Source organism: Triticum urartu, chromosome 7A, assembly GCF_056163025.1.
Source record: "Triticum urartu cultivar PI428250 chromosome 7A, HENAU_Tu73, whole genome shotgun sequence".
Taxonomy (NCBI): domain Eukaryota; kingdom Viridiplantae; phylum Streptophyta; class Magnoliopsida; order Poales; family Poaceae; genus Triticum; species Triticum urartu.
In genome coordinates, this window is record NC_141879.1 from 711,277,996 (window position 1) to 711,289,166 (window position 11,171).

At 46.4% G+C, this 11,171-nt stretch overlaps 1 pseudogene; it reads right to left on the minus strand.

The window, feature by feature from the left end:
* Positions 1-3,945: 3,945 nt before the first annotated feature.
* On the minus strand, positions 3,946-6,452 carry LOC147961947 (uncharacterized; annotated as a pseudogene).
* Positions 6,453-11,171: the final 4,719 nt, after the last annotated feature.

Sequence of the window (11,171 nt, forward strand, 5' to 3'; positions counted from 1 at the left end):
AGAGAACGACGAGCTCACAATGGCCCTCGGGAATCCTGAGCACCCTGGACGGACACGAGGCACGCCAGGCTCCATTCCGTGGAAGGTTGGGTTTTCGGACGCAGGCGGTTACAAATCCCAGGAGAGGAGGAAAAAATTGCAGCAGACCCAAATGTAGGCGCTGCAAGCAAGGGTACAAGCGATAGAGGAACGAGAAGCAAATCGCAGCAAACGTACTGCCGAAGCTTCCCCAAAACTACCCCGCCATCTCAGCGGAGAAGCAGCGTGGCTTCCACCAAGCTGCTTCAGCCGGAGCATGCCTTGACGGTTCCTGCCAGCTATCCCGTGGATGCTATCACGGAGTCTCAAAATTGCCACCTTATGACGCAATGGATGAATTTGAAGGTCAAGGCGGCTGTTGGCTCTGTTTATCCTACTGAACCCGGCGCAACTTTTCACTGCCGGCCGACTCCAGAAGGATATGCTAGGATAATGGTGGATGAAATAACGGAGGGATTTGAAGACCTCCAGCTTGACCACCCTACTGGTGAAGGGGAGACTAGGCTGGGGTCTGCTCTGAAGACTCCATGCCTATGGCGGAAGTAGCTCATCAACCTTCTGAACTGGACGCCTCCGCCTCCTCCTCCTCCGGCAAGTCAGGGCACTCCGCCTCCTCCACCGCCTCCTCCTCCGGCGAGTCAGGGCACTCCGCCTCCTCCTCCGGTAAGTGACGATCAGGGCACTCGACCGGCTCCTTCTCTGGCGCGTGGCGGCACTCCGCCTCCTTCTCCGCCTACGCCGACGCGCCCGAGCAGCCAGCCTCCTCCTTCTCCGCCTCGTCAGCAAGGGCGGAAGAGACCTGCCGCCGCTCCGGCTGCTCCGGCGCGTCGTAGTCCTTCTCCTCCGCCTCGTAAGCAAGTAAAGAAGACAACCGCTCCGTCTGCTCTGCCAGCGTCTAGCAGTACAGCCAGAGGCGGGAGGAAATACAGATTCGGTCCTTCTCTGAAGACTCCAGAGAAGTTACCATACGAGAGGACCCCGGAGGAGAACGCCGAGATCGCACGAGAAGAAGTGAGGAACTACTTTGAAGGGGTGAAAGCAAAGAAACATCCACCTCCAGAGGAGAAGGTAGATCCGGTGAAAGCGAAGCGCACTCTGGCTGCCCTGACAAAACCACCCAAGTCTCCGCCGAAAGGAAACTATGAGCGCATTATTGGAAAGGAATTTGCCGAAGCGGAGCGGTCAGGAAGTACTGTCAGTGATCAAAGGCTGAAAGAACGATGAGCTGGGAAACAAATTGCCCAGCTCGGCGAACAAGCGAAGCAATCATGCCCCCCCGCTCAAGGTGCCTAGCGACAACATCGCTAATGATCCGAGGATAGTGCCCGGTTATAGCAATCTTGGCGATTACCTGCCCGACGATGTACATTATGATTTCATGGAGGTGCAGATACAAAGATACGAGTACGGGAAGCCTCTAATCAAAGATGAAAGATCTCTATCAACGATGATGCGAAGATTGCATGATTGGTACTTGAAAATCTGCAGAGAGTCTGGGGGGAGGAGTACTTTGTATGTGAAAGTTAAAAAGGAGCATGACCTCGTTGGAATTGAACTGTTGCCTGTTCCATTTGAGGAGTTCTTTCAGTTTTTCAATCAATTGGCCCTCGATAAAACAACGGTCACCTGCTACTGTCTGTAAGTAGTACTACTTCTGTCATTAAGTCTCTCTATATAGCTCAGCTCTTTCATTGCATGTATTTATAATCATCCTCACTATATTATGCAGATTGAAGATTGCCGAATTGAAGAAAAGACAAGTCGGTGATATTGGGTTCATTAACACATATCTCATAGATGCAACTCAAGTTAAATTTCATGCCGCAGCTACCGAGGCCAACTTGCTACGATCGTTGGTAATAAATGAAAACAAAGATATAATACTCTTTCCTTACAACTTCAAGTGAGTGTTACTGTCTTGTGTGTATTCGGTTTCCCTTATATATTAGTCAAGGTTATAGTAATGTAATTGATGAGTTATGCATGCGTGTGCAGTTACCACTATATTCTCCTAGAGATTAAGCTTGAGCAGGGACTAGTAACCGTCTTAGACTCAAGACGAAAAGATCCCCAGGACTATGCGGACATGACTCAAATGCTCGAGAAGTAAGTTAAATTGATCATTATCCACCATATCAGCAACTTTGTTCATTTCCTGATATATCAAGTAATTGTTTTCTTTGTCTGACAGGGTTTGAAAAAAATTCTCCAAAAAAGCTCCAGGACTCCCGAAGAAGCTGCAATTTAGACACCCGAAAATAAGTACTATAGTAGCATGTTCTGCGCATCTCTTATTGATTCAAGCGCTAGTTTCATCAATACCATTTGGCATTCTTGCTTATCAGTTTGATTGACCTCTATTTCTTGTAAAGTGGTTGTGGCAGGAACAAGGGAATGATTTCTGTGGATACTATGTTTGCGAGTCCATCCGCCACACGACCTGTGAGCGGGGCTACACTGACGAACAATATGAAGTACGTAAATAACAACATTCACAATTTTATTTTATTACCATCATTTGTGTTGAGTTTCATTCATTCATATATATATGTATTGACCCCCTTCTTCAAATTAGATGTTTCGGAAGCGGGTGAACTCCTAGCACCAGCTCGCATGCGAGCAATTCAAGAGGAATCGGTGGCATTCTTTCTTGACCACGTGATCGCTGAAGACGGAGAATGCTATGTGAACCATGAGTCCGTATGATTATATTTTTAAGAGATAATTATTGTATATATGTAGCCGGTAGTGTCGGATAGATATACGAGAACTTGTTGTTCGACCAATCTCTCGGAGAAGGAGAGGTGGTCGATATCACTTCTCTCTGTATGCATATATGTTCATGACGATCTTCTGTTTCCTTCGTTTGCTTACTAGCTAGCTAGCGTGTCTAGTCCTCTCTATACGTATGTATAGTACGTAGCGTCGACCAAGCACGGACATAAGAGAGGACACTTCTCTCTATTAATTATAGCTAGATAACACAATATATGAAACACCTAAATTAACCACCCAAAACCCCCAACCCCTCCCCCCCTTTCAAAAAAAAAACAAAAACCCCAGCCACAGAAATGCTGACACATGGATGCCTATTGGTCCCGGTTGGTGCCACCAACCGGGACCAAAGGGTCTCCTGGTGGGCTCCGCGCACAGGCCACGTGGAGGCCCATCAGTCCCGGTTCTGGATTGAACCGGGACTAAAGGGACAGGGCATTAGTACCGACCCTTTAGTCCTGGTTTAAGAACCGGGACAAAAAATCCTTACAAACCGGGACAACAGGCCCTTTTTCTATCAGTGTACCCTGCACTATCTATCGTGATCGGCTCAGGCAGGCGTGCTTGTGTTCCTGTTGTAGTAACCCACACTGCATGGAGATGGTACGAGACAAATTCTACGTGTACGCAGAAGCCGCCCTGCATCCTGCAGCCTTTGCCGTTGGGCTCCTTAATTGCAAGCACCCACGCACGCACCAATCCTCCCCACGAAGAATGTAAAAGCTCTGTACCATGCACGGCACGACAAAACCCGATCGACGACCACCCTCGATGTTCCAAACAGAGCTTGGACTTTGGCTCGTCACAGTCGTCGTCACGCGCAGTGGCGGAGCGTGAGCAAATCTCAAGAGGGGGCCGATTTCATATAAGAACACATCATATGCATAAAAAACTACTAAGTTGTAGAACATATGCAAGAAAAATTAGAGGACCATATATATATATATTGTACTTGTATACACAAATACAGCAGGTTCACAAGTAGGTTCACACATACCTGAGCATTGTTGATAGGTAAATTTTGGTGCTCCAAAAGAACAGACCACACCAAACAGTAGTGACACCAAATGACCAAAAGACAATAAACAGAACCAACTAGCACTACTGCCAACCAACTAGCACTACTGCCAACTAAAGATACGATCTTCTATTCTTCCTACTTTTGAAATCAGCAATTATATCTTCACAAGGAATTTTTGATGCAATTTCTCGTTCAATTTGTAGCAACAAACTGTATGCAAGAAAATCATATTCCATTCGATTACGTAGCCTTGACTTGATAATCTTCAAGCTCGAGAAAGCACGCTCAGCACTTGCAGTGGAAACCGGGAGAGTAACAAGCAATCGAAGCAACCTATGAAGCAAATTGTAAATTCTATCTCGTCCTGTCTCAACAAGGCATCGGCATAAAGAATTTATGGTGATGGGCTTCTTCAAGTCTCCACTGTTTTTAGCATCTGCAGCAAAATGGTTGAGCTAAATCTTCAACCCATATCTCTCTTGTTGTGTAAAATCAGCCGGATAATATTTCTCCACCATTGAACATATTTCCTTAGCGTTGAATGATGTAAATCCATTTCTTGGAATCAATGTAACACTAATGGATAAGAGATCCATCACTTTCTCATTGAACCTAAGATTCAATTCATTTAGTTGGTTGTCAATTGTTGCTCGAAATATCTCCACTCGTAGATACCTTTCTCTAGTAAAGTGATCAGGTTGACGACGAGCACGCCCACCACGCAGAATGTATAGTTCTTCCATGTCTGGAATATCTATATCATGCTCCACACAGAACTCAACAACATTTCCAATGAACAACTCCCATCCTTCATCTGATCTCATCTCTTCTAGAAGTACTTTTGTGGAATGCACTAGACGAACTGCATTTACTATGTCTTGTGCTTTCTTCTGTAAAGCCTTCCCAAGATCTTCGCTAGTTTCCAATATTTCTTTCATCATGCATAGGATAAATACAAGCTCAAAAGAGGTCAGGTAAGTGAAAGAAGTATCACCATCAGCCCGGTTTGCTCCAGCTGATGAATCTGCGGCTAGATTTTCTAGACAACTCTCACTGGATTGAACATATGCATAAGGCTAGAAATCGAACCTAAGTGGGAACCCCATCTAGTCTCTCTTGGTCGCTTCAATGAGCGTATTTGATTGGCTCCTTTGCCTGTTTCAATTTGATCGATAGCAAGCAAGCGTGCAATCTCAACCACCTGGGCGTCATGCAACTCATCATGTCGCTTTGAAGAGGAGTCAACTGTGTTTATAACAAAGTGAAGTTTCTGAAAAAATTGGGTGATTGGAACCACATCTCTTGCTGCACCAACAAGGGAGAGTTGCAACCGATGAGCATAGCAATGAACATAATATGCATAGGGACAATCTTTAATGAATAGAGCTTGCAATCCATTCAACTCTCCCCTCATGTTGCTTGCCCCATCGTACCCCTGGCCTCGAAGATTTTGTACATCAAATCCATGCTTGGATAATACTTTACACAACTCCATCTTTAGTGTCAGTGCTTTTGTGTTGGCTACATGTATGAGATGAAAGAATCTTTCTTGGGAATAACCATCTTTATCAACAAATCTGAAAACTAGTGCCATTTGCTCTCTTTTGGACACATCACATGTTTCATCCACAAGAATAGAGTACTTTGAGTCCCCAATTTCTGCTCGAATATGCTCCCTGACTTTCATAGCATAAATGCTCAAGATCTCATTTTGAATTTCGTGTGATGTGTATTTGCAAACTTGTGGAGCATTGCCAAGAACTACAGCTTGAACATCAGGGCAGAATTCTGCAAGAAGCTTCAACATCTCAAGAAAGTTACCTCTGTTTCTTGACTCCGGCCTCTCATCATGGCCTCTTAAAGCACAAGACTGAAATGTGAGCCACTTTACAACCGCAATCGTAGTTCTCAGCCTTAAACGATCCTTTTCTTTATCCCCCATGGTCTTCACATCAAAGATATTTGCCAAATGGTTTGACTGATCCAATAAAGCATGGCCACCTCTCACTGCATTGTTATGTTGTGAGCAAGGACTTGATCCGATGTGAACTAAAAGTGCACACTTCTGTCCATCATGAACTTTCTTCCAATTATTAAAACCTTGTGTTGTGAAGACATCAAACCCACCTCTTTTCTTTCTATTTTTGCTAAAGAGAAAGCAATACAGACAATATGCACAATGAGAGGTCAATGAATACTCCAGCCATGATGGAAAATCACGAAAATAGCTGTACTGAAAACGTCTTTTGTGTCCTTGTTTTCCAATAGCTTTATATTTCTTTCGTTTAGGTTGATTGGGACCCAGCCTCAAGTAAGCTCTTCGTACTTCATCTCTTTGGTTTGGGGGGTACTGCCAAATTTGTGGACGTAGTGCAGGATCTCGCTCCAACAACTCAATGCCTCGAAAAGTGACATGTTCGTTTGCTCTTTGTTCTACATCCGGCACATCATCATCTTGCATCTGATTTTCCTGCACATTATCATCTTCCATTTGGCCTTCTTGTGCATCTTCAGCATGTCTTCCATCCATATATGGCACCAATGCTAGAGCATCTGGAGCTAATCCCTCATCCCCTTTTCTTTTAAAAAAAGACTGCATCTTCTGTTGTTTCACCATTGCTACCTAAACAAATATTTACACAACATCAAATTTTCTATCAAATAATCAATTGGGTAGATATCAAAGTTACCAAAACATCTCAACTCGTCGGAATTAACAGAAGCAGTGAGTAGCAGCAGTTGATTTGCATCCAATTAATCAACATGAGCCCTAAATCAGTAACTGTACCTAGCAATAGCAAGAAGCGGATGAGCTGGCGCTGTGAACTAGACGAGCAGAGGAGGAGGAGCCACTGTGCACCTAGGCGAACTGAGTGTGGGTCGGTGGGCGTGTGGCCGCTGGCCACTGGGCGCGCCTCTCGCGGATGCGGCCACTTGAGCAGCCGACTAGGAAGGGGAACGCCACCGACTACCGTCGTCAGTTGCCGCCGCCGACAGCCGTCGTCAGTTGCCGCCGCCGACCGCCGTCGTCAAGGAATTAGGTCGCAGACGCGGCGATGCCGAACGCGGAGGCAGGGAGGCAGCAGGGTGGGGATTGGGGATTTGGGGAACAACTCGTTGACTCACAACCAGGTGTTGGTGTCTCGATCTGTGCTGTCGAGCGGTGCTGCAAATGGGCTGCGGCTTGTGGACAGTGGACATATCTCCTGATGGGCTGGCCCAGATCGCAAGCATACCTAGTAAAAAAAATTCACTTCGGAAAGGGGGGGTTGTAGCCCAGTTTCATCTCCACTACGCTCCGCCAGTGGTCACGCGGCCGCATGCACGACGGCGATCGACGCTGCGCGCCGCCGGACCCGAACGTACGTGCTCTGGCGGGCGATGATAAGGAGCTGACGGCGACGCCGCCGAAGACGATGCCGTGGCGTTTGGTCGACATCTCCCTCAGATAATTAGTCGTAACAGGTGGTGCCCTGCCCTGCCTGCCGTGCCGTCGTTTTCCGGCTGCCATCCGAAACAGTTTGGTAGTAGTACGAGTGCAGTGGAATTCGTAGGTGGCGTTGCCTAGGCCTCCACGTCACGTCACGCGTGGCAGGAGCGCGTACGTGGTGGGCCGCATTTTCGTCTGATGATCCACGCCGCTAGGATCCCAGTTCGTCGCCGGACACGGATATGATCCCCCCACGAACGCAGCGGCCACATGCATGCACGTCTAGGCCGGAGCTCGATCGACCGGCATAATCACAAGATGTACATGCATGATTATGCTACCTGACCAGCTGGTGGTGCATAATCAAAGGGTCAAAGCCCTGCAGGTACTACTCCAGCTAGGATAGGATATGATCCGTTCCGTTCCATCCCAGCAAGCCAATGATTGGCTCGCGGGAAAAAAATGAGAGAAAAAGAAGCCGAGGAAAACCGCGGCCGCCGGCGCTTGGCGCGCACGACGGGACGAGACGAGGTGTATAGGCAGTAAGCCTATAGTACTATAGTATAGACGTCATCCTGTGGTGTGGGCGTGTGGGCGCCGTAGACAAACAAACGGCAAGTGGAAGCCGATGGGGATGGGGATATGATATCGGTCTAGCGAGCGAGAAGGACGACCGGCACGGCACGGAAGGGAAGCTAGGGGAGGGAACCTGGTGCTGGTGGTGGTTGGCTTGCATTGGTTGCCCGCCCAGGCCGCTCCGTCCGTTGGCGCCACCGTCTCTCCCTTTTTTTTTCTTGGAAAAAATTTTAGGTCTGTCTAGGATACATCTAGATGTGACATAATTATGTCAAATCTAACCTTGCGTCCATGTGGTTTATTTATTTTTTGTCTCAGGTTATTTTTTTGTTTTTTTGTTGCTGTGTTATTTATGAAAGTTTAGATGTGACATATTTAGAAAACATCTAGATGTGAATTAGATAAAATGAAAAACTTTTAAACCACAGGCCGATCTCCGCCGTTATTTATTTCTTCTAACTCACCGGGGCCCATATATCTGATAACGAATGACACAATATATACAGCTCCGCGCCGATGTCTTCCCTTCTGTTCTGAATTCACTTTTGTCGTCGGTTCAAATGAACGAAAGGAACATCAAGATTGATACTCACATTACATTACAAATTCTTCATTCATTCATAAATTTGGCAAACTACTTGTGTGGATATACTCATATACGTACATGCGTACATACGTTTGTGCGGCGACGGCCGTGCTCCATCGTCGTGCACTCACACTACATGCACACACGCCGTGCTCCTGAGGATGGCACAAAGACTATTAGTTAATAAATAAATAAATAAATGGCCTTTGGAGCCACGAAAGATCGAGCCTAGCCGAACCTCCCAATCAATCGAGGTCTTCCACTTTGCAGTTTTATATACTCCCTCCATCTCTAGTGACACGGAGCTCCTGGAAAAAGCCTAGCTAGTTGACCCCATCGCATCGCTTTGTGTAGAAGAAAAGTATCGATCGGGTCTACCCGTGACCTGGACACATGGTTAGGAGCACGGCAGGGTCTGGCCTGGAATTGGAAATGTTTCCAAATCTGCACACACACCACCTGCATGTAATAGTGTAATAATTAATTCGTTGGTGAAATGGTTTTATGTCAGGTGAGATCGTACGCATATATTCGAGCTTGCCTTCGTGACACAGGGTGCCACACGAGTTGTAGGCAAATAAATGAAACATGGTCAAAACATGGCTATATTTATAACATAACACATCGTCAACAACATATCAAATGATCTCTCTTTTCTCTCTCCGCCTTTTCCTTCACGGTAGGGAACGTCTAATGTGACAAAACCTTCCTTCGCTGGTCGCCGTTGTTGTAGTGAGAAAAGGGAGTCGAGAAAAGCTTAAAATGGGCTAACCCCTCGAACACTCCCCTCCTCCTCTCCTCTGAGTCGCGACGAAACTGATGCATACTTTGGGCTTGAAAATTCCTTTTCTTACAGTTTTCATGAATAATTGCGTGTAACCAGGGAACCAACTTATGTTGTCAACATGGGAGATGCTACTATTTTTGTGGGAAATCCTCAATGTATGAACATCGAAAATAGAGTAGTACGATTCTTTTCCGTCAACAGAAACCTAAGGCAAGAAACAATTAAATTTCCTTGTGAAGAGAGCGCAAATAGTATCAACATCAGCATCATCCACTCACACCGTTGCTGTCCGCGTCCATCCCTCATTGTGGAATCTTTGAATCCATAGCTGATCCCCATCGTTATTTCTTTCTTGCATAGTGCTTTCACGTTCCTTTTGCTTTCAAGTGGGATGCAGGTGGGACAGGCTAGCGGATAATACCCTAGTACAAACACAATACTAATTTTAGGCAAACGGTAAGTTAAATTTAACTAATTAACGAGTTTCACGGAACGAAGCGAGTTGTCGCTTGCACCCTTACCTTCGACCTTACCGAGGACCGTACACTGCTCACCCCGAATGGAGGAGTGCGGCATGAACATGACATTGCCCATGTATGTTGAAGCTCTCTAGTCTACTGAAATACATGAATTTGTACGATGATAGTCGCAATCTGTTATTATGCATCCGCGCTACATATGGTGTCAATTTACGCGTCCTACCTCAATTATTTTAGCCATGGCCTTTGGAGCCATGAAAGATTGAAGTAAGCTGCACCTCCCAATCAAGGTCTTCCACTTTGCACTTTTATACAGTGCCATCTCTCATAATTCATGCCACGGTGGGATGACATGGCAACCTAGAAAAAGCCTACTCCATCGCCTGAAGAATAGTCTCTGGCCTGGTCTACTACGGGCTAATTGCAGAATTTCCATTCGTCCTTTCTTACCCGTGACCTGGACGCATGGTGAGGGGTACGGCAGGTCTTGCCTGGACTGGAAATGTTTCCAAATCTGCCCGCGCACACACCTGTAGGACGGGAGTGGATTCCAAGAACATGCCATGTGATTTATTAGCCGGTGAAATGTCGTGATATCAGGTGAGATCGTACACAAATAATGCAACTTGCCATCTCCGTGACAAGAGAGCACCACGCGAGCTGGTGGTAAATTTAATCATGGTCAAACCGTAATAGTATAATATGCACTACATTACCAAGAACATTGGTAACACCGTATAGAAGAGATCAAACGGGGCCTCCCTCTTTCTCTCTCCCCCGAATGACTTTTCCTGCAAGGCAGGGAACATCTCTGGCTACAAGCCTCCCTTCAGTGGCCGGCGTTGTCGCGGTGTTAAAATGGAGTCGATGAAGCTTTCAATGGGCTAACTGATGCGAATGCTTTTCATCTCTGTTTTTTTTCCGCAAAGAAATTTGATGCAAGCTTCGAATTTGAAAATCCCATTCTTTATTTTTATTTTTCACAAGTAATGCCCGCCTAACAAGCAAACGGGCTGACGCAATCAACAGGGGGAATGCCACTATTTTATAAGAAATCCAAAATGTGTCAACATCGACATCATAGCGGCGCCTTTCCTTCGCGTCGACAGAAACCTACGGCTAGATAACAATTAGTTCTTCTTGTGACGGAAGCACAATGATATCTCTACAATAATACCGTGACATCGGCATTTTTCTGGTCGGTTAAGAACACGAAAGGAACACGGTTTTTTCTTCGAAGAAAAAAAACAAAAATTAATACGCGAGCACAACACCGTTCTAATCCTCCAACATGCACGAGGGAAAGGGGCAGGCAGCCCACACGAGTTCGGGCGACCATGTCCTCGCTGTCAGATCGACAACGGGCGGTCGGGACCGCCCATGATCCCTAGCCCACCTCCCTACCTTTCCTTTCCTGTGTGCATGAGGGGGTGGAGTAGGAGTAAATTGGTTTGGCGACGGGGAAGGGGCAGCCCATA